The sequence below is a fragment of the Dipodomys merriami genome, unplaced genomic scaffold (assembly GCF_024711535.1).
Source record: "Dipodomys merriami isolate MVZ:Mamm:240054 unplaced genomic scaffold, mDipMer1.0.p SCAF_34, whole genome shotgun sequence".
NCBI classification, from domain to species: Eukaryota; Metazoa; Chordata; class Mammalia; order Rodentia; family Heteromyidae; genus Dipodomys; species Dipodomys merriami.
Genome location: NW_027204937.1, coordinates 2631258 through 2653112, shown reverse-complemented (window position 1 = coordinate 2653112; position 21855 = coordinate 2631258). Strand labels below are relative to the sequence as shown.

At 41.5% G+C, this 21855-nt stretch overlaps 1 protein-coding gene across 6 annotated transcripts in view; it reads left to right on the top strand.

Moving 5' to 3' along the window:
• The window catches only part of Dab1 (DAB adaptor protein 1), a 1106968-nt gene that overhangs the window by 1044289 nt on the left and 40824 nt on the right, over positions 1 to 21855 (top strand). The window lies entirely within an intron of this gene.

Here is a 21855-nt window from a genome sequence, read left to right as displayed (position 1 = left end):
CTATAACCCTAGCTACTCAGGAGGCTGAGATCTGAGGGTCTATTTGAAAGTCAGCCTGGGCAGAAAAGTTCATGAAATTTTTATCTCCAATTATCCACCAAAAAGCCAGAAGTGGAGCTGTGGCTCAAGTGGTAATGGCTAGCCTTTACCATAAAAGCTCATGGGCAGTACCTAGATCCAGAGTTCAAGCCCCAGTTACCAGCACACACATACACACCAAAAAAAATATTGTACCAACATACCTCTTGCCTTGTTTCAGATCATATAAGTTTAGAGACAACAATTATATAGTCTCCTTTACAAACCACATTTAACTGCAGATTTTTTTCCAAAAATTAACAGTTTATATAGCAATAAAATATAAAATATTGCAGAGATAAAAGGAGAAGAAAGAACTCTTACACTCCTTCTAATCACCCGCATGGTGGTTATGTGTTCCAAGCAGGATAAGGAAAAACAGCATTAGCCACACACTGGTGTTTTCAAGGGACATTGGTCAAACAGATGCTCATATGTGAATCCTAAACTTGATGTGTTAGGATTTTCAAAGTTTAATACATTCATTAACATATACTGTAGATGTAATGTGCGTCTATAAGGGAATAGTTCATCTCTAATGGTTTCTGATGAAGCAAGAACATTCTTTCCCATGGATCGTGTTGTGTCCTCCTCCATCTGGTTACAGAGGTCTGACTCACAGAGTAGAGACAAGGCTTTCAGAACATGTGTGAAGTTATAGGTCTCCTTTGGAGACCTAGTTGTGTCCCTTCTGCCAAATTCATTAGCTCAAGGAATTCAGAGATCTGTCCCAGATTCCGAGTTTGGGAAGAAAACTCCCTTGCCTTGGTGAAAAATGTTTTGCTGTAAAAGGGTATAAATATATGGAGAGGTGTGGTCCATTATGTAATCCACATACCATGGTCTGTACAACATCTCTGCATAATTATGATAATCAAGTGTTTTTTTTTTCTTTTGTGACACTGGGGAATCCAACCTAGGGCCTCTTGTCTGCTAGGGATAATCCCGTGTCAAAATATAATTATCCTTTCTTCTTGGGCCCCACTGCTTTGTTTCTTGTTGCTTTCCCTGACTCTGTCCAGAATCTGAGGAGAGTTCACCATTGTGCTGGGCAGTCCATCGATACCTTGGCCCCTCAGTTCATTCATGTTCTTCATATTTCTGATGCTTTGCACTGAGGAAAAAGCTTCACTGTCCTCAGATCCTCGGGCCCCCTCCTTCCCTCACCACTAAGTCCTCCCCATCCACTTCGCACACTTCGATAGTGTGGCTGAATCTTTTTTGGTTCAACAGTCAAGATCCACTTAAAGTGTTATTTTTTTCCTCTTTAGCTTTCCTTGTATCCCGAAGGGAAAATGCTTGTTTTGAAGTACTTTCACAAAATGTCTCACTATATTTTATTGTTATCAAAGAACACTATTTGCTGGAGATTAAAAGTATGAGCTTGGGGATCAGGACAACTTGGATTTGGGTCCCAGCTTCACTGTTCTCTAGCTTCATGACTTTGGATACTTCCCTTAGCTCTATAAATCTCAGTCTCCTTGTCTGCAAAATGGAGCTACTACTAGTATCTCTGTTAAGAGTTTTTGTGTGTAGACCAAGTGAACTACAGTCTGAGTGAGCAGTGTTGACACAGTAAGAATTTAATAGTCATGGGCTATTCCATGCCTTTCCCTTACTTTCTGTAAGTTTCTAGTAGACAGCAATCAGTTTTTACCATTGCTGCTTTAAGTGGATTTTTCTTGGATTTCTGATCTCCTGGAGATTTTTGTGATAGATCTTCTGACCAGGAAGAAAAAAAAATCTCACTAAAAGTTTTACTGGCCTTGGAGTAGAGAAGATCTATCTACCTTTCTCCTACAACCTCAATGAGCTACTCATAGCCCTTCTCTGAATTATGGAACATTTTATAGATCAGGGATTGCAGAGTTTTAGGACTATATAAGTTGGAATTTATTTTGGCTCTTCCCAACCTTGCCCAAGTCAGTCTATGGGTTTATGGGAACAAAGCTTTGCTTTGACTAGCTGAAGCTCTGGTGCAGACAGAAAGCAGATCCAATCCCTCTGCCTTCCTCCCTCCCATTCACTCATTTTTGCCTCCAGCATTATCCCTCCCTGGGCCATAACTCAGGTGCTCTGTCCCTTCCTGTTCTTTTTTCTCTGATTATACTCCAATTGATTCTGTTTGTTTCTTTAATGTGGACCTGTGATGTTCCCCTTTCTTTTCAGAGTTGTTCTATGCCATGTTCCCCCACCCCACTCTTCCCAAAAAACTCTAAACCAAGATAAGGATTAATCCCATTCACTCATAGAAATACATATTTTTTCTCACTTCTTTGTCAAGACAAAGCTAGAAGCTTTGCACAGAGGCTAATCTCTCCTGTGATCTTAAATGCATTGGGTATATTTTTATGCCAGGCTCTCTGAAAGCTAACAGTTTCAATGCTGGGTAACGGGAAATATTAAACTACTGAAGATAGGAAAGTTTTAGGAGGAGAGTATATATTGAGCAAAACCTACAGGGTGAGCCAGATTGGAGTAAGAAACACAAGGACATAGGAATATCTCTGAGGTCTCTCTGGCTACTGACTCTATACTGCCTTTACCTGCATCCCACTCAGAGCCAATTTGCTTTCATAAGTTCCCATCTCACGGAAAAGGAGAATACTGGGTGTCTTTCTGTCTGCCAACTGATAAGGCTAGCCATGTTCATTTCAGCAAATATCATGGCCTTACTATAACTGCCCAAAATGCACATTTCTGAGTGGGGAGGGGAGGAAGGTATCTGCTAAGCAGTCCATTACTGCATTCATTATTTAGAGTTTTTAGCACCCTGCTAGCCTTGATCGTGATTCTAGTCCCACAGTGGAAGCTTTGTGGAAAGGTGTATGCATGGACTGCAGATGTGCTTGTTTCAGAACTTGTGACAGGCAACCAACTGGGTGACACTGGACTTGGCAGAAACTTAACCTTCACAGACAGCTCTTTCAATGACACAGGCCTAAACTTCAGTGTGATTCACATCACTTTGTATGAGAAATAGTGCTGTTCTTCTCCACTGTCCTCATTCTCCTGTGCCATATTTTTATGCCTACAAAAGGTCTCTTATCCTTCACCTTATAATTGCCCAGCTTAAAACCCTTTTATGTAGTTGTATGAGGCATAAAAGATTTTCTGGTTATCAGTAATAACCAGTCAGTGGATTCTAAAAAGGACTTTTTTGGCCTTCAAAAAATGATTCTTATAAGTTTGACCTAATGATAAATAAGGACCCAGATTGTCAAATTGATAAGTCAGATTTGACATTAATTTCCTTTTGATAAAACATGGATTCAGAAACTGAAAGAAATGAATGATCAGATACTGTACTCTCCTGCTGTACTTTTTCTGTCCTTGGGCGAGCTTCTTCTAATCACTTCTACTTTCTGAGCCCTATTTCCTTCCTCTGTGGTCTAAAGTGACAACCACTCTCCACCAACATCCTGGGCCCCTGGGAGGGTCACAGGGCAATATGGATTAAACCATGGTCTACAAAGATGAATCAACATGCTTCCATGAGATCCAAAAAGAAGTGAAAACTAGGGACATTAGGCTTTTGTTCCATTGTTTTATGACTTAGACACAGTAAAATGACAAGAGAGGGAAAACTTCAGAATGCCTGAGCTGGTTTTCAAAGGAGAAGACAGCCTCTCAAAATGGGATATCCTGGCTTTTAGAATATTAGAGCAGCACAAGGGTCCATAATGGCTTTATATACTCTGAAGAGTGAGGAGTCATTGTAGAACTGGAACTGTATGTCTACTCTCCCATTCCACTTGACAACAAGCTCATTATGGAGGCCAATGCTTACCTTTTAATTCTGCTTCCAGTGTCTTACCTACCTGAGATCCCATTCCCCTCTATATTTTCACCCCAACTCCAAAAGTGCTCATTCAGAGACAAGCAGTACATTATAGGGTTACCTTATGAAGATAGTGCTTCAAGTGCAAGCAGTTGATCAGGTAACATAATCAAGTCAGCTCACTGAACAAATTTTAGGCACAAAGTGGTGTCCCAAAATATAGTCCCCTTGATTTCCTTTTGGGAATTTGCAATTGGGGCTGTTTATTTACCCGTGCACTGAAAAGAAGCCACACTGGGAGGAAGCAGTCAAAATTTGAATGAGATTGGATTGGTTAGATGTGGCATCCAGTCTCTGATTTTATTCCTTTCTTGGGTAACGTATGTATTAAAAATATGAGGCTAGCTAGGCACCAGTGGCTTGCTCCTGTAGTCCTAAGTGCTCAGGAGACTGAAACCTGAGGATCATGGTTTGAAGAAAACTGCAAGTGGGGCTGTGGCTGAAAGTGGTAAACCACTAACCTTCAGTGAAGAAGCTCAGAGACAGCACCCAGACACTGAGTTCAAGCCTCGTGATCAGCCACAAATAAAGAATGTAAGGCTAGATCAGCAGTGGGCAAAAGTAGCTAGAATGTGTGTAGAGTATTTGCTGTGTCACCTGCATACCTAGGCTTTGGGATTAGTGGATCTCATACTCTGTAATCACAGCCCCAGGAGGTAGACGTCATTTTCATAAAAAGCAACTGAAACTTACAAAGGCCCTCTCTGTCACAAAACTAGTTAAGTGGTAGAGCCAGAATTCAATCGATTCTTGTGACTTGGGTGCCCACACAATTTTCACTCACAACTACTGATTAAGGTAAACACAAACCCTGCATCACCACACCTACACTCTACTTTGAATTACTTATCACTTACTCAGGTCTCATGTACTGTCTCTATTATTCTTTCTTCCTTTCTTGGTTGGTTCTGAGGCTTGAACTTGGGACCTGGCCCCTGAGCTTTTTGTCAAGGCTAGTGCTGTACTAACTTTGAGCCGCTGCTCCACTTCTGGTTTTCTGGTGGTTAATTGGTGATAGAGTCTCACGGGACTTTCCTGCTCAGGCTGGCTTTGAACTGCATGTAATCCTGAGAATTCAGCCTCCTGAGGATTGCAGATGTGAGCCTCAGGCAACTTGGCCTACTATTTGTTTTCAAAACAGCAGTTTTACGGGCTGAGGCTCAGCCAGTACTCCTGTCTGGCCTGAGTACCTCTTCCCCTCCTTTGGTCTCAGTTCCAAGGGGCACACTCAATGCCCATGTCCCATTCAGTCCTTAAGGCTCATTCTGCATGCCACAGTCTTCCCTTCTGAAAAGAGATATCTGTGGGTCACAAAGAACGAATCTTATCAACAGCTACCTACCTTTGAACCTTAGGAAGATTCTCACTTTTCTCTCTTGCTTCCCATCCTTACATTGATATGAGGCCCTTGTGCCCCAACATGCAGCATCTGGCTGATTTCCCTTACCCAAGATTTAATTCAGCATCTCTGCTACAAATGTAGGAAGAGTCAATCCATTAACGTGAAGAATGGCAGGAATTCTCTTGACAATGCTTCCCTGCTTCCCCTGCAACTCCCATCTTTTATGGCAAATAAATTTTCATTCACAATTCAGCAGTTGGCTTTTCCTTTAGTTTGAAATCTGGATCAAGATGTTGCATAATTGGATTAAATCTAAGTCTGAACATTTGTCAGTTTCACTTCCTCATTAAGCACCACATTGTAGAGAAATTATAATTATTGCAATGCAGTTAACATAGATGTCACACAAGAGGAGATTGTACCCAAGCGAGGGAAGGGAAATCAAAACCAATTTATTCCCACAAGTGAAATAGCAGTTTGCCCCTTCTGATGTTTCTTAGGTAGACATTCTTTTAGTTACACTTAATGAAAAATTTCCTGGATAGAATCCAGAATCATTTCAATGTTTCGAGTTAGGAACATGGAAATGAGGTTGTCTGATTTAGACTTACCCTCAATGCAAGAATCTCTCAAAACTTGTGTGACAGATGTGGTTTAGCACTGCTATTTGGCTTTGGTTCATAAACCTATAGCAATCAGACCTTTCTCGCCTTTCTATTCCTTGAGCACCAGTTGCTGGAAGATCCGTCTTTTAATTGATTTCCCTTACAACTTCTATTCATTCATCCATCCATCCATTCATTCATTCATTCACTCATCCACTGGGGAAGCATTTATTATAAGTTTCTTATATATCAGGTCTATTCCTATCTGTCCCCAAGGGTGGGATGAAATAAGCTACCAAAGAATCTTAATGGTATAAGATGATAGACACATAAAATGATTGTGATTAATGCAATCAATCCTGGAAGATGCTGTGTGTTAAGACTCCTTGAAAGCACAATGGAAAAGCAATAATCTTAATCTGAAGGAGCTTACTGAGGGCTTTACCCAAGAGGCGCAGTTTGACTAGACTCTTGATTTTTTTTTTATTTTGGTTTTATTTTGTGGAGGTTGCTAATTAAACCCAGGACTTGTATACACTAGGCAGGTGCTCTACCACCAAGCTCCATCTTCAGTCCTTAAAGAGAATCTTAAAAGATGGTAGGAATTTGTCACTGAAGAAAAGAGTGTAGGACAGTATTCAGGAAGAGGAAACATATTTAAGAGCATTAAGATTTAGAAACGCATGACATATTCCCAGAAGCTGATGAATCACTTTAAGTCTAGACCCCTCTGAAGCATAGGAGCAGGGGACAAGGATAAAGGAGATGCTGGACCTGTCTTCAAGTGTAGCAAGTGCCTGAGATCCACAGGGAGGTGTCTGGTGTTCCCAAGTGGTAGAGCATCACTATTAGCACTGCCTTTCTCAGCCTCACTCTGGTGGCCTGTGGCAGGTGGCTTAGCAGGTGGGGAAACCATTAGAAAGCTAATGGAATTATCTAAGTGCATCCATCAAGAGAGTCAGGAAAACAGAGTGCAGTCCAGGTAGTTTAATAGAGGGAATTTAAAGTGGGGAAACTAGTTACAAAGGTGTTTGAAGAGAAGAAAAGCCAAACAGAAATCAGGGGGAAACCTTAGTAATGGTTTGAAAGTGCCTACCCACATAAGAGCTGGAAGAAAAAAGGAAGGAGGTAGTGTTGTGTTGGTAAAGTGGAGGAGCTAGGGCTGCTCGCAAGCATTGTGGCCACGAAGGGAGCTGTCCCAACAGGAGCTAGGATCTATGAGAGGGGAGATAAACCCACAAAGGACATTCAGTCACTTGCACCCAGAGTTTAGAAAGGCCAAAACTGGGAAAAGGCATCAAGAGGTAGGCAATTGAGGACCGCTTGTAGGTCCAGATTGGGAGCAATTGGTACAGATGAAAGAGCAAAATGTGTTTGAGTGAATAACTGGGGGAAAGACATCCCTGGAGTTTAAACACCCTGTCTCTTTCTCTTTCGTCTATCTATCTATCTGTCTGTCTGTCTGTCTGTCTGTCTGTCTCTCTCTCTCTCTCTCTCTCTGTCTGTCTTTCATACAAATACACACACACACACACACACACACACACACACACACACACACACAGAGCATGTGTCTTTAACTTCTCAGAGCGTTTACATCAGCCATTTTTATCAGCATCTTCAGGTTTCAGCCAAAGACAACAATAATTCCCTTCATCTTTCTCTCTGTTCTGGGTCCATGCCTCACATTTGGGTTGTATCACATTATCACTTTGAATGAAATCTGGCTCTTTCCTCCAAGGTTGAAAAACTGGGCTGTAGTAATGGAGTCAAGCAGAGTTGTAGACAGCTCACTGTTGAAGCATTCCTGGAACTTGTTTTCCAGAAATGCAAATAGCAAAGGGGAAAAGCAGTCACATATGCAGTCGCCTGGTGTCTTGCTTGCTCAGTTGTCTGTTGGTGGGGAGGGAGGAAGCATGTCTGGATGAATCAATGAGCACTCTGTCTCGCTATGGAAATACCTGCCATTTGAGCTTCCAAATATGGCTGTTAAATCTTTTCTAAAACCAAGAGCCTTTAAGCCAAGGAAGCATATCTGGTACACGGCTATACAAACAGACAAGAAAGGAGATGCAGCTAAAGCTAAGTTGGAGCCTCAAGATTTGCCCAACAGGAGCATGTCTCCTGAAGAACACTCCACAGGAAAAAAAAGGTTCTGGAAAGGAAGGAAACCAGTCAAAGTAGTGTGAAAACTGGTGTCTGGAGGAATCTGCTAGTTAACGAATTAGGAGCAGAAGAGGAAGAGATCCTTCAGGTTATTTCCCACTTTGAATTCAGCTATTCTTTAGTTTAATTCAGGAGTGCAGGTTGAGAGCCTCCTCTTTGGGAGTTTGTAAAGGAACAGAAAGGACATGAAATCTAAAATTAGTCAGTGCTTCTTACTTCTCAGCTATATGAATTGAGGTAAATTTGCCTTATCTTTGAGTTGTCATTGATTAGCTAACAGGATGGGAAACTGCCTTCTTGTGTCATTATGGGAATTAAATAAGGGGAGACATAGAGAGAGAGAGAGACGGGGAGAGAGAGAGAGAGAGAGAGAGAGAGAGAGAGAGAGAGAGAGAGAGAGAGAGAGAGAGAGAGAGAGAGAGAGGGCTCCTGTTGTGTTTATCATAGACAAATTCTTCAGTAAATGATAGGTAAGACAGTAATGGAGCCGAGAGAGTGAGCTTTGTGGACTGACTACTTACATGTGACATTTTCCTTTCTCAGTCACCTGCTGTGCTACCTTAGTCTTCCCTGGCCTTGTTTCTACCTGAAAAATTAGTATAATGATTGAAGCACTTACCTCAAAGAGTTCTTTTGAGGACTAAATAAGAAATGCATGTACAACATATATAACAGTGCTGTACACATTATATACATTCAATAAGTGTTAGCCATAACTATTATTATAAGTTGTTATGTAGAAGATTCTACCACATGCTTCAAGAGATATGAAGTTAAGAACTGGCTCAACCAGTAGGGCACTTCACTCTAATTTACAGAGAAAGACTGACATATAGAGCCCCACGTAACAATGGCCGTGGCCAAATTTAACTTGAAATTTAGGATGGAACTGAATCCTATGATGTAACAGAATCATGGCTATGGGGCCTTATCCTAGTTCTCTTTGGTTGCCTGAATGAAACACCATAGACTAAATGATTTATAGAACAGAAATTATTTTTATTTATCTTCGTCACCCTTCTATGGAGTTTTTCTGGCTGACTTGATTCCTGGGAGAATCTCCTTGAGTTGGAAAGGGGGTAGGAAGGGAAAGAGAGGAAAGAGGGAAGGGGAGGGGATAGAAAAGGGAAAGGAGTGGAGGAGAGGAGAGTGTGAATTAAGGTTTCAACTTATGAATTTGGAGGAGACACAAACTTTCCATTCTTAATAAACAGTTGACAAACAAATATAACTACCAAATATTGAGCACCCCATCAAGTGAAAGACTGCACTAGGTACTTAATGAACTATTTTGGGAGTTTCCAAGCTATCTTAGAAATTAAGTTTCTTCTATACCATAAGGAATATCAAAGATACAGAGAAGTTAAATCACTTAGCACAGCTCATAGCTAAGAAACAAACCCACCTCTCTTTGACTGGAAAACTAGCATGACCTAGTTTATTATCCAAACTGGATTTCTTGGGAACATAAGAGAGTGGGTGCCTTTAATGATTATGTCAGGACAATTGGTGGAAACAAGAGTGGTTCAAGCAATCAAGAATCTAGGTCTGCTCTATGCACACAGTGCTTGCTCTCTCCGCTTCACCATTAAACCTTGAAGACCAGAATATGTGACACTCCAAAGAGAAAGTGGGCGGGTCCTTGTTCTTAAAGCTTTGCCAGTGGTACTACCCCTGCTCAAGGAAAAATGACACCACCTCCATGATGCAAATGTGCAAGCATGCTTCCTCCCTCTGTGGACATTCAGTGGGTTCTTAGAGATCTCCATGGTAAGAAAATGTGATTCAGGGGCATCCATTAACTGCAACTGCTGCCATTATTCCTCTAACAGAAGTCATTAGCATTCACAGGGCCTTAACTACAGTGTCTTAATGAGCAGAGCTGTAATAAACAGTGTCTTCATAAATATCCACCACTGTTTGCACTCCTCTTGATACAGTAGTTCTGTGGGGTTTTTTTGATAAATCATCATGTGGAGGTTCTTTCTCAGTAACTGCTTTTATTAGTGCTTACAGAAGAGTAATGAACAAACTCTAGTTAAAAAACAAAAAAAGAAAAAAGAAAAATGAGCTAAATGATCACGAGGACACCAATGACAGTTCCAACCTCAAGGAAGCAAAACTTGCTTTTACAATGACTCAGAAAGCAAGAAACAAACCAACACTGAGCTTTCATTAGGGATGTGAAGGATGTTTCGTTCTTGACAGGCTCTAGACAATTCAATTCTCCTTAAGATTGTGCTTAGTACTTGACAGGCTCTAGATCATTCAGTTACCCTTAAGATTACATTGGATGAAAATATTCTGTGATACCTAAAAAAAAACAAGTTCCTGGCACTCAGATGTACAGATCTGTTTTTATAAGGCATATGCATATTTTTATATCAGGGAAGATTTACAAAACTCTCCCAGTAGATTCTCACCCCCAACTAAATTGACAGGACAACTATTATCCATTTTATGGATATCATCGACCATGTCCGTATCATCTCCTGGCTGCATGGTCCTCTGAGAAATGGTGTCCAGGATCAGAGAAGAAAAGGAAGCTAGTTATTATGGCACAGATGTCAAAGTGACAAACATGGGTTCCCTGTTGGAGTAGGAGTGTGCTCAAGAGTGTCTGCATCTTATAACATCCTGGTTTCTACAACTCTGGGAATATCCTTAGGTCACTTGTGAATTGCTCTGTCCAAGTATTTGGTCTTCATCCATCACCCATTCCATAAAAGTCGATTAGTGTCCACTGTCTGTCTAGCACATGGGTTGTATAAGCTAGACCATGTTCCTTCTTGTACCTTGATTACTTTCCTTAAGGAAGGCCAATGAGCAAATAGACAGAGCAGTGAATGTTCAGAATGAAGCCAGTATCAGTGATGTGACAGGAGGCATGGAGCTGCTCCTGCATCCAGTCAGAGCACAGTTCACAATCAGAAAAAGTCTCCCTTAGGCTGTGATGCCTGGGCTAAGATCTGAATTAGGAAGAGAAGAAACTAATCAGATGAAGATGGTGCTGAGGACAGAAAGAAACAAAACAAAGGCCTTGAGGTGGTAATGACCCTGGAGTTTTGGAGAAATAGTGGAGAGACCAGTGTTGTCTGAAGGATGGTTGGACTGGGGGGATGTGATGGAAATTAGCTCATAGGTGGGAAAGCTGTCTGTTCATGGTATCATGGCTGCCCAAAGGGGTTGGATATTAGCTCAATGTAACAGAAGCTGGGATCTGATATACTTTTATGATAACCGGAGATACATGGGGAGGAAGAGTAGAAGCAGCAGCCTATGCAGAAGAGAATACTGCAAGAGGAGGGAAGCAGACAGATTGGGATATGCTATAGAGATAGAATTGGCACTTCATCATGATTGGCTGGAGGTCACAGTGTGGGAGAGGGAGGAATGGGGAGTAATACTTGCATGTAGAATATCCCACCAAGGCCTATGAGATAAAGGGCTTATCCCTAGGTTGGCACTATGCATAGGTGGTAGAATCATTAAGAGATAGGGTCTAGCATGAAGTCATTACTTCATTAGAATTGAACCCCAGAAATGGATTGTGGGCCCCTAAGTGGGCCCTGGTTCCCCCTATGGAAACTTCCAGTTCCTCTTTTGCTTCCTGGCCATGAGATGAGCAGTTTTGCTTCGACACACAATCATACCATGATAGGTTGCTTCAAAGTGACCCACAACAATGGGACCAAATGATGTAAGTTGCAACTTCCAAACCTGAGAGCCACTACTAGCTTTCCACTTCATATATGTTGTTACATGGGATGAAAACCAACTATTATAAGTAATTTGTATTTTGGAGCTTAAGAATCTAGGTGTAAGTTTGTGGCCTTTAGAGAACCAGAAAATAGGGAAAGAACAAGTTTGGGAAGTCCCTGAGACATGTTAAATTTAAGAAACCAGAAAGTATAGTAAACCATCATTTCACAAATTGCTAAGAATATTGGGGTGGTAAGATTAGACATGGTCAAGACCCCCAAAATGAACAATATCTGATTGCCACCACGATAGAGCCACAGTGGGACTCACTACCAGAAGGAGCTTGAAGAGCCAGAAAGGAATGGCCTTCAGATAACAAAAAGGTTAAAAAAGCAGAATATCCCTATTCTTATCTTTTTTTTCTGAAACATCTCCCTATTATTTATGAAGGAAGCATGGTCATTTACCCTAATCATACATTCTCACTAGGTTAAATGATAGGAGGATACATATCCTTTCTGGAATTCTGGAACGTACAGTGGTAAATGCCACATCTCTGTGAGCTTCTGAGTGTCTGTGTATCTACGTATGTGTGTTTGTGTATATGCGTGAGTACACCACACACACATGTGCCCAAGTGCACATACACGCAGAAAATTTGGAAACACCATATGTTCCACCATCTCTTTCATGAAATAAGTCATGCCATCACCAAATTGTTTTCTATTTATTCTCAGTTTACAAGAAATGCAAATATTCATTCATTTTTTAAATTATCAATTTAACATAATTTTTCTCTTTGTATTAGCCACTGAGATATGTAGAAGTCTGGAATGCAAAGTTTAATAACCTCTACAAGGTCATAGACTTTGGTAGAGAAGAGAGAAGCGAATCAACCATTATACCTGGGTAATGTCAGAGAGTGATCATCTAATCCATTCTGAGGTCATGAAGGAAGGTACTGTAGATGTGACTGGACCCAAGTTTTAAAGAAGCTGTCTTGATTAATGAGTATGTAAAAGGCAACCAGTCGGAGGGAATATCTTATGCTGGACCCAAGAAGGTGAAAAGTATATTCACAAACCGATGAAGCGGGGCATGTGACATTGTGACACAGTTATGAATTATTTATCAGGTGAACAACTAGAGACAGACAAAGGTCATGCTCTTCCAGTTCTCTTCTCGACTTCAAACTTTCAGGCTGTCTTCCAACGCCATTCTCTTGGTAAATAGTACATCGTTTCATTCTCAGACTCTGAAATAGCCATCGCCATGATTGTTTTACATGTGAGCAAGCCCAAGTTTCCTTGAGGCCTTAGTTTCCTTGTAAAATGTTAGGCAGGTTTCTCAGTTATGGCTTGTTATCATCTCATTCCGCAGGTATGAGAGGAAGCAGGTTGGCAGGGGAAGAACTAGACAGGAGTTGGGAACGTGAGGTAATCCCAAGTCATTTATTACTATTCTCATGTTCTTGAAAAAGATGGAGGTTATAGGGTCTTCATTTGGGAATAAAAACAAACAAAACACCTAGGATCGAATTCGGTTAGAAATTTCTGTAGCCTCTTCTACTCTTCTGAACTTTCATAAAACGTTTTAAAGTGTGGTCAATATGCAATACAAAGACTTTATATTCTCCTGGGGGCAGTTGAGGGGTTTGAGTTAGCTCTTCACACTTGCTAGGTAAATGCTCTAGCATGTGAATCACATCCTTTTTTGCTTTCATTTTGTTAGACAGGGTGTTGTATTTTTATCTGCCCTAGGCCATGACCTGTCTACCTCTGTCGCTTGCTTGGCTTGTATTACAGTCATCTTCCAGCATACTCAACTTCTTTTTTGAGATGGAATCTCGCTATTCCTCCCCCCATACTGACAATCAGACCATCTCTGTTTCCTATATAGCTCTCCATTCTGTTTCCTCCCATCTTTGTTTCCTGTACAGCTAGAATTTCAGACATGCACCATCATACCCAACTTGGGCAAATTCTTGAAGGATTGATAAAACTGTTAAACTGTTGACTGGCTGTATGACCTGAATAAGCAGACATTAATGGAAGACTTACTATGTGTTAGAGCCAAGATCTCCTTATAGCGTATTCTATGTCCTCTTCAGTGCAATCTTGTAAGGGGGGAATATTTTCCTAACATGATTACAAAGAAAAATTTGAGGGATGAGTGCACCAGTCACGTTTTTATTCACGTAACAACAAAATCTTTTCTTTGCTCTGCAGTAGAGTTGGCTTCAGTTCTATGGCTGGCATCACAGGAATGAAAATGGCCCTGGCTCTATGGAAATGCGCAATATGCCCCCCCACCTCTCCCCGTGTTGTGAGCCCCTTGCTACTCTAACTGGCATCCTTTTTCTCCAATTTTCCCTAGCTTGATATTGCAACTCAGAGAAAGGGCAGCTCAGAGACCTCAGCATGCCTTGCTCATCACAGGCAAACACTCAGGAAACATTAATTCATTAGCAAATTAAAGCCTTGAGAATCAAATCCAAGACAGAAGGAATGGATAAGGAGATGAATTACTAAGTTTGGAAAATCTGCACTGCTGTAGAGAATGATGGGGAAAGCATTTTGCAGGCAACGGCTGTCAGAGCAGCAGGCAGAACCCTCCTGACTATTTTCTCCTTTGCTGTGACATCTCTCCATTTGGGATTGCCTCTGATTTGCTCCACATTCCTCCTGAGCCCTCGGCTCCTCTCGCTTGGTTTCAACTCCATCCAATATTTCTTGTTACCGTTTGGATGCCATCTGGACCACAGTAGTAGCCTCTCCGGGGAGGCAGAGCAGCCAGGGGAGTGATGGACTTTGAGAACTACTTTGCCCTCCTCCTGAAAAGTGGGCCGAGAGCCTGTCAGCCTGCGGACGGGAGCCAATTTCACATTCCTCTGCTTCTAATTCACTCACTCTGCAAAGTCTTGAACCCCTGCCAGATCTTGTTAGGAGGTTTTGAAAATTCCTTGAGTTTTAGCAATGATAGATTTTTTTTAAAAGAAGAAAGGAAAGGATAATTAAAAACAAATAACACCCAGCTTTTAGAAACCATTCCCCTTTGATCTTCAGTTTCCCTGTCCACTTCCACTCTCTGTAGAGAGCCACTGATGGAGCCGAGTCACATTCCAGGCCCTTCCTCTGATTGGGAAGCAAGAAGGAAGTGGGCACTGTACCCTACAACCCTCCTTGTCAAGTGTCAGATCTTCATGATGAACTCAGATTGGGCTCAGGAGGGAGATCCCCAGAAGCTGAGAGGAGAGTATGAGAGTACAGCCATTCCTGCAACTCATGGACAATTCAGTGGTTGCTACGGTGTCTAGTATCTCTCTCTATTTCCAGTCACTGCCCCCTCTGAACTTTCACCTCAGAATTAGTGGCATCATCACCTCTCTCTTTATGATCATTGGCAGTCTCCCATGCCAATACACTGTTGCTACCAAGCTTCCTTCAACTTCTCCACTTCTAGCTTCCTTGACCCTACAAGGCCAGGCTGGGAACCACGTGTTTACTAATAATGACACTCTCAGGACAGCAGTGCCACTAATACCAATCATGTTGCTACTGTAAACCAAGCACCATATAACAGAGGCTTTGTGTGAATCATCTCACTTGTAACAGTTGAGTGTGTGATAGTTGCCTGCTTTCTTCCTCTCTCTCGTGACAGAAGGACATGACTGTCTTCCATAGATGCTCAATACAGAGATGGTGGAGTGAGTGGATCACTGCTATTCACACTCCTGTGACAGGCATGGCTACTGGCACCACCGTCCCCCCAAACTGTCATTTTTCAGGCATTATGGTCCACATCTCCTTCTCCCTGTCACTGCTGTCGAGATCAAGCTGATTTGTATCTCAGTACATAATCACCATCAGTGTGCAAATGCTGTCCCCTCATGTCTACTTTCAAAAAAAAAATATTGAATGTGTTTTCGAAAATCTGGGTATGAAAACATAGAGTCACTCTCTGAGTTCCAAAATAAGTCTAAAGGATGGAGATGAGAAGAACTGGAAAGACGAAGGGGTGGAGTAGGAGGACTGATGGCTCAAACTCCACAACAGTCCAGCCTTGCTTCTTGGCTGAGCTGGCGGAGGTTCAAGAAGGAGAAGACTGAAAAGCTGAGTGGTCAGCTCTCGAAAGATCATGGCACACCTTCAGTTTCTCCTCCCCTGTATGTGTGTTTGCCAAACCTTTACCATGCCTGGCATTTGCTTAGGCTTACCTGTTGTATCAGTCAGCTTTGTGTCTCTCTGATGAAATGCTTGAGATAATTTTATAAAGAGTAAAGTTTTATAGTAAGTAGTAGAAGATGATGGTGAAAGTGCATTGAACCAGAGAGAATGTCCCTTCTTTCTTGAGAGCTCAGGGAGTCAGTCATACAAGAACTACTAAAGAGGCTGCATAGAGAAATCCTTCATACCCCAGTCACCTGAACACTTGGTGCTGGCCATTCCTTCTATGAGGTTCCCCACCTCTCATTGTTGCCACCCTGAGAGGCTCAGATTATAATCACCGTGGACCCTGGAGGGAAACAAAACATATTCAAACAGTAACACCTACAAGCAAGCAATTCTTCAGCCTCTGTCTTCCTCTCTCCTTCCTCTCCTCCCTCCCTCTGTCCTTTTTCCTTCTCTCCTTCCTCCTCTTTCCCTTCTGTTCTCCTTCCCTCTCTCCTTTCCTTCCTTCCTCCCTCCTCTTTCTGATAGCCACCGAGACTTCATCTGCCTGTTCCTATGCTGTTTTCATGTATATCAGTCTCATTTCCTCTCAGCACGCCCTCAAGGGAAGCATCGTGATCCCTGAAGTGCAGATGAGGAAACTGAGGCTCACAAAATGAAGTTTACACAAAGAAATGCAGTGTTGGAGCAGCCCTTTATCTGAAAGCTGCTGTCCCTTCATCTCTTTTCCTACACTCCATCTCCCACACCACCCCACTTTGCACCTTCTCCTACTTCCATATTCCAATGCAAGCAAAGTGTTTATTTCTTGTTATGGAATGAAAGAAGAATACAGTCCAGTTTGCAGCCAGAGCTTCCCATGTTTGTTCTCATCAGCCCACAAATTTCTACCTAGCCCTGAATTGTATTCTCTGTGTCCCCAAGTCCTGTCACTAGTGGTCCCATCCTGGCCTTCTCTTGCATTTGAGAAAAGTCATTTCAAACACAAGAGGTAAACATTTCATCTTCCAAGAAACTGTAGACATATTACAGCATAATCACTTCAAGAGGGGATTAATGATGTAATCTTCATTGTAAGAGTCGGCGTTTGGTCAGCTGCCAGTGGCTTGTGTCACATTGGGAGAATCAAGGATCCAAGTCAGCCTGGGCATTCATTCTCTGGGCATAACCCTAAAGACCCCTTCTCAACCTACAGCTTGTTACAATGGTTCCTGTCATTTCTGCTATAACATGAATCCTAAAATAGGCAGAATCCTAAAATAGGCCTACAAGTTTGCCTTGACAGGAAATAAGACCTTACCTCAAAAATAATTAGCACAGGGCTGGGAAGGTGGTTCAGTGGTAGAGTGCTTGCCTCACATTAATGGGGCCCTGGATTCGATTCCTCAGCACCACATAAGCAGAAAAAGCCGGAAGTAGCACTGTGGTTCAAGTGGAAGAGCGCTAGACTTGAGCTGAAGAGCTGAGCAACAGTGCCCAGGCCCAGAGCTCAGGCCCCACGACTGACAAAAAACAAAAAAAAAAATAGCTTAATTTAGGGGAGGTGGATGGGAGAGGGGAAAGTAGGAGAAAATGAGTAAGGAGTAACACTGTTCAAAAAAAAATGGTAATCAGCACAGAAAAAGGGACAAAGGGATGGTCTAGCAAGTTCAAAGCTTGAGTTCAAACCCCTGGGATGACACCAGAAAAAAAAAGTTAAAAGTTAAAAAAATGAAGAATTCCCTATACCCTACAACCTTCTATACCACCTTCAGACCCTCTTGAAATGGTAGCTGGGGAAAGGAAGACTGAGCCACAAGTGGGATTCTTTGTCTGAGTGTTAAGGAAACTTCATGTATTTCTACTTGAAGCATACAAATAACTTCCTTTTATAAGCCCCAATCATATCTTGTTCTGGCTTAGCCCAGGCAATGAAGGAACTTGGAGGCAGAAGGCAGTTGCAATTTTTACAAACTGAATTTTTATTTCATGGTACCGTCTAGACATAGCAAAGAATTTCACTCTCCCAAAGCAAGTTGCCAGTCATTGCAAATGCAGGCTATTATTTAGAAGAGAATATATTTGGTCTGCATCAGTCAGTGTTTAGAAAGTACCCCATGACTGGAAGTTGGGGCTTTTTTGTATTATTTTGTTTTTCTTTTCAAATAGTTTATCTTGAGTTGTGCTGCCTAATACAGTTGTCATGACTAAAACTAATTTTAAATTTCAATACATCAATCCTAGTAGCCGTATTTAAAGAGCTCAGTAATAATGCATGGCTACTGCCAGACTAGATGAGACAGATACCACATCTCACATCATGCCAGAAAGTTCTATGGGACAGTTCTGGTCTAGAAGGAATTCACTTATTCACATCATAGTTTATCTTTTCCATCAACTCCTACTCCTATCGCTAATTGTCAAGCGGAGTATTTTTTTTAATATTTTATTTTATTTTATTTGAGAACATACTGTACAGAGGGGTTACAATTACATGGGCAGGGTAATGCATACATTTCTTACCAAGCATTGCAGCCTCCTCCTTTGTTTACCCTTCACCTCCCTTCCCAGCCTCCCCCCTCCCCCCCACCCAATCATACCCCCCCTCTCCCACACACACCGACATTGTAAAGCTGGTTTTGACATGACATTTTGTACTTCTCATTGTTGCAACAGGTCCACCTGAATCCTTAAACGACTTGTTTGTCCCCATCTCCTCCACATGTTATACTGACATCAAATATAGTGAAAGCGGGGGTTACACTGTGGGGGAGGGACATACAAAGCAACAAAGAAATAATCTTATAAATGCGTTAGAAACACATGCATGAAAGAAACGAAAACATTAAAATACATATTTAAGGGTTCGTTTTCCTAACATCAAGCGGAGTGTTTCTTGTATCTGTCTGCCAAGAAGTCTGGAAGTGGCTGTTTATTCTGGGCTAAAGGTGATGAAGAGCATAAACTTACAGTTACCCCAGAGAGAATGTCTTCATTAGCATGTCCCTAGCTTGCTTAGCTATGCAGTAGGGAAAGGTAACATGCAGCCCCATGCTTTAATAGTACCCACCTGCATGCAGGTATAAATCACTTAGTTAATCTGTGTCTCTTGAGCCTTATAATTGGATAATGCAACTCATTCTTTGGCAGCCTTGTTCTGCGTACTGAGTTTAGATCTAGAAGCATAGAGTCCTTTGAAACCTATCCATCGACCCCGTTGAGATACAATGATTACCCATCTTGGCTCTGTTCTGGGCTTATGAGAGCAAAGTCTGTATATTACTTATCTTTTTACCTCCAGTGATGAGCCAGGATCTACCTGGCATGTAGAGACACTCCAGTGAATGTTTGTTGAAGAAATTAATTAATCAATTACCTAATCAATCAAGATGCTTTTAGTGTTCCCAGTAGGATGTTGGCTGATTAGTCCTTCAGAGAGTTCATTCCCCAGCACAGTGATTTGCAAAACTGGCTGCACATTAGAATTGCTTGGGGAGCTTTTGAAAACGACTGAAACCTTCCCCACCAGTAGAATCTGAATCTTGGATGGTAGTGTTCAGGTGTCAGGGGTTCTATAGACATTCCCCAGAAATAGTGGTGAGAACCACAAGTTGCTGATTTGACAGCCATAGGTAAGTCTTCATCTTTCTTGGCATTGCTGCTCTAGTTCCAGGCTCATGTGTAGTCATGCCATCAGATCCTGCTGATTTCACTAGTCACGGTCCTCAGCTATAGGTAACTGTTCCCAAAGAGATTATAAGGCTCCATGCTAACTCTCTTTCAAAGTTGTTCTGAAGAGTCAGGATAGTACTGCATTGAAACAACACGAGGTAGTATCTTCTTTTCATTTTCTCCACTGGAAGCCAAGCTTAGGACTACAGCTGACATCATGTGGAATTATATTAAAAGCATACTACACAGACAACTGCATGCTATGATAGTAAAATAGGTCACCTTCTGATCACATTTATTAGAAGAAAAACTCAAGACTTGAAGATAAATGAACTAAAACTCTGTGTTAAGTGTGGGTAAAATATGAGTTGGGAATATGGGAAACCTAGAGAATAGATATTAGCAGGTCCTGCCTATGAGTCTCAGCTGGATAAATATGTATTGGCTGCAAAGATCTCCCTTTGGCTAGCAGAGGGATACTGGATAACTCTAAAGGTCAGCATAGATGGGAGGAAGTAGCGCTGACCAATGGCAGAGACAGAGACAGAATCCAGGACAACAGCACAGCAGTAGGTAACAAAGATATAGATGGGAAGAAGATGGTCAGGTAAAACTGTGACTAGGAGCAAGAGAAAAGAAAGAATATAAGGCTAAGAATAGACTAAATGTTTCTAAACTACCAAGAAATCCAGGAAGTACCGGACATCCTGTGACATGGGGTCTCTCTGTACTTTCAGATGGAAGATGTTTCTCAAGAGGGACACATAAGTAAGATTTTTGTATTTTCTCTTTCTAGTTCCAAATATCATATAATAATTATTCCCTAACCTTAAAAAGATGTGAGTATGTTGTTAAATTGAGCCAAGAAATGGATACAAAATGATGTCCAAAATGTATTGGGCATCTTCAATGTACCTGAGACCAAATAAGACTGTACACACATTACATGTTAATTCTCTCAGTAAATCTGCAAGGATTTCTCTGTCACCAACCCCAACTTAGAAATGAGAAAACTGAGGCTAATTGGCTGTCAGCATCACATCCATGTGACTCCAAAGAGATGCATTTTTCCTCAGGTACCCAGACCAACCCTCATCTGAATTTGCGAAAATTGCCCATCACCCCTCAGCTCTGTGGTCCAAAGGCCACCTCTTCTGTCACCAGGCAGGTGACAGACAGCTCACACCGATGCTGGTGACCCTCCCACATTTTCATTATGTGAGGATATGGTGAGGGTTTTATGAGACTCCACCACAGGCTGTTTTTCAAATTTATTTAATTCATCCATCATGCTCTGAAGCCATTTGCTTTTTTATATTGGACAGATGTAATGAGATTTTGGACACTAAAAAATGTTTTTATTAAAAGTTATGACCCAGAGCTAGTTGGTAGGGGCCCTGCCATAAATCCCTAAGAGTGTGTGAATTTATAAAGGATGTAGCGACATAACCTTAACCTTTTAGGTTAGGCCACACCATAGATTACAAGATCACTTAGACTAATACCAGCCTACCACACCTTTGGCCAAGTCATAATAATAACTATTTCAGCTGGGCACATGTGGATCAGACCTGTCATCCTAACTACTTAGGAAGCTGAGATTGGAGGACTGTAGGTTGAAGCCAGTCCAGGTAAGAAAGTCTGTGAGGCCCTTACCTCCAGTCAGCCAGCAAAAAACTAGAAGTGGAGGAGTAAATCAAGTGGTAGAGTACCAGCTTTGAGCAAAAAAGCTAAGGAGCAGCACCCAGGCTCTGAATTCAAGCCCCAACACTGACAATAATAATAATAATAATAATAATAATAATAATAATAATAATAATAATAATAATATCAGCTATTATTATTTCTGCGATTATTTGCGGACTTTCCTCTTATTGTAGCCATAGTTAGATCATGGTGAGCTGGTGCCTAATAAAAACAGGTGGCCAGTGGCAGGCTTCACCTGAATGACAGTGGACCAGATCCATAGCCCCTAGTCATCATTTTTACAGAGCGAAAGTCATTCGCAGCAAAGGAGAGGCTATTGGTGACAGTTTCTTTCTTCCGCCACTGCCAACGTGCAGCTTTCCTCAAAATTAGGAAAGAATGCATAACAACTCCATTTTAATGCCAGTATTAGATTTATAGTAACATTACACTACTTGGAAATCATCCAAAAGATAATTTGCTTATACATATAGACCAAAATGTGGTCATTAAAATATACAGGTGGAATAGATGTTATATGTATTATCTATAGGATGTAATATACACAATAAAAAGAGAATTTAAGAGAACAATTAGATTTGGCCAGCTGCC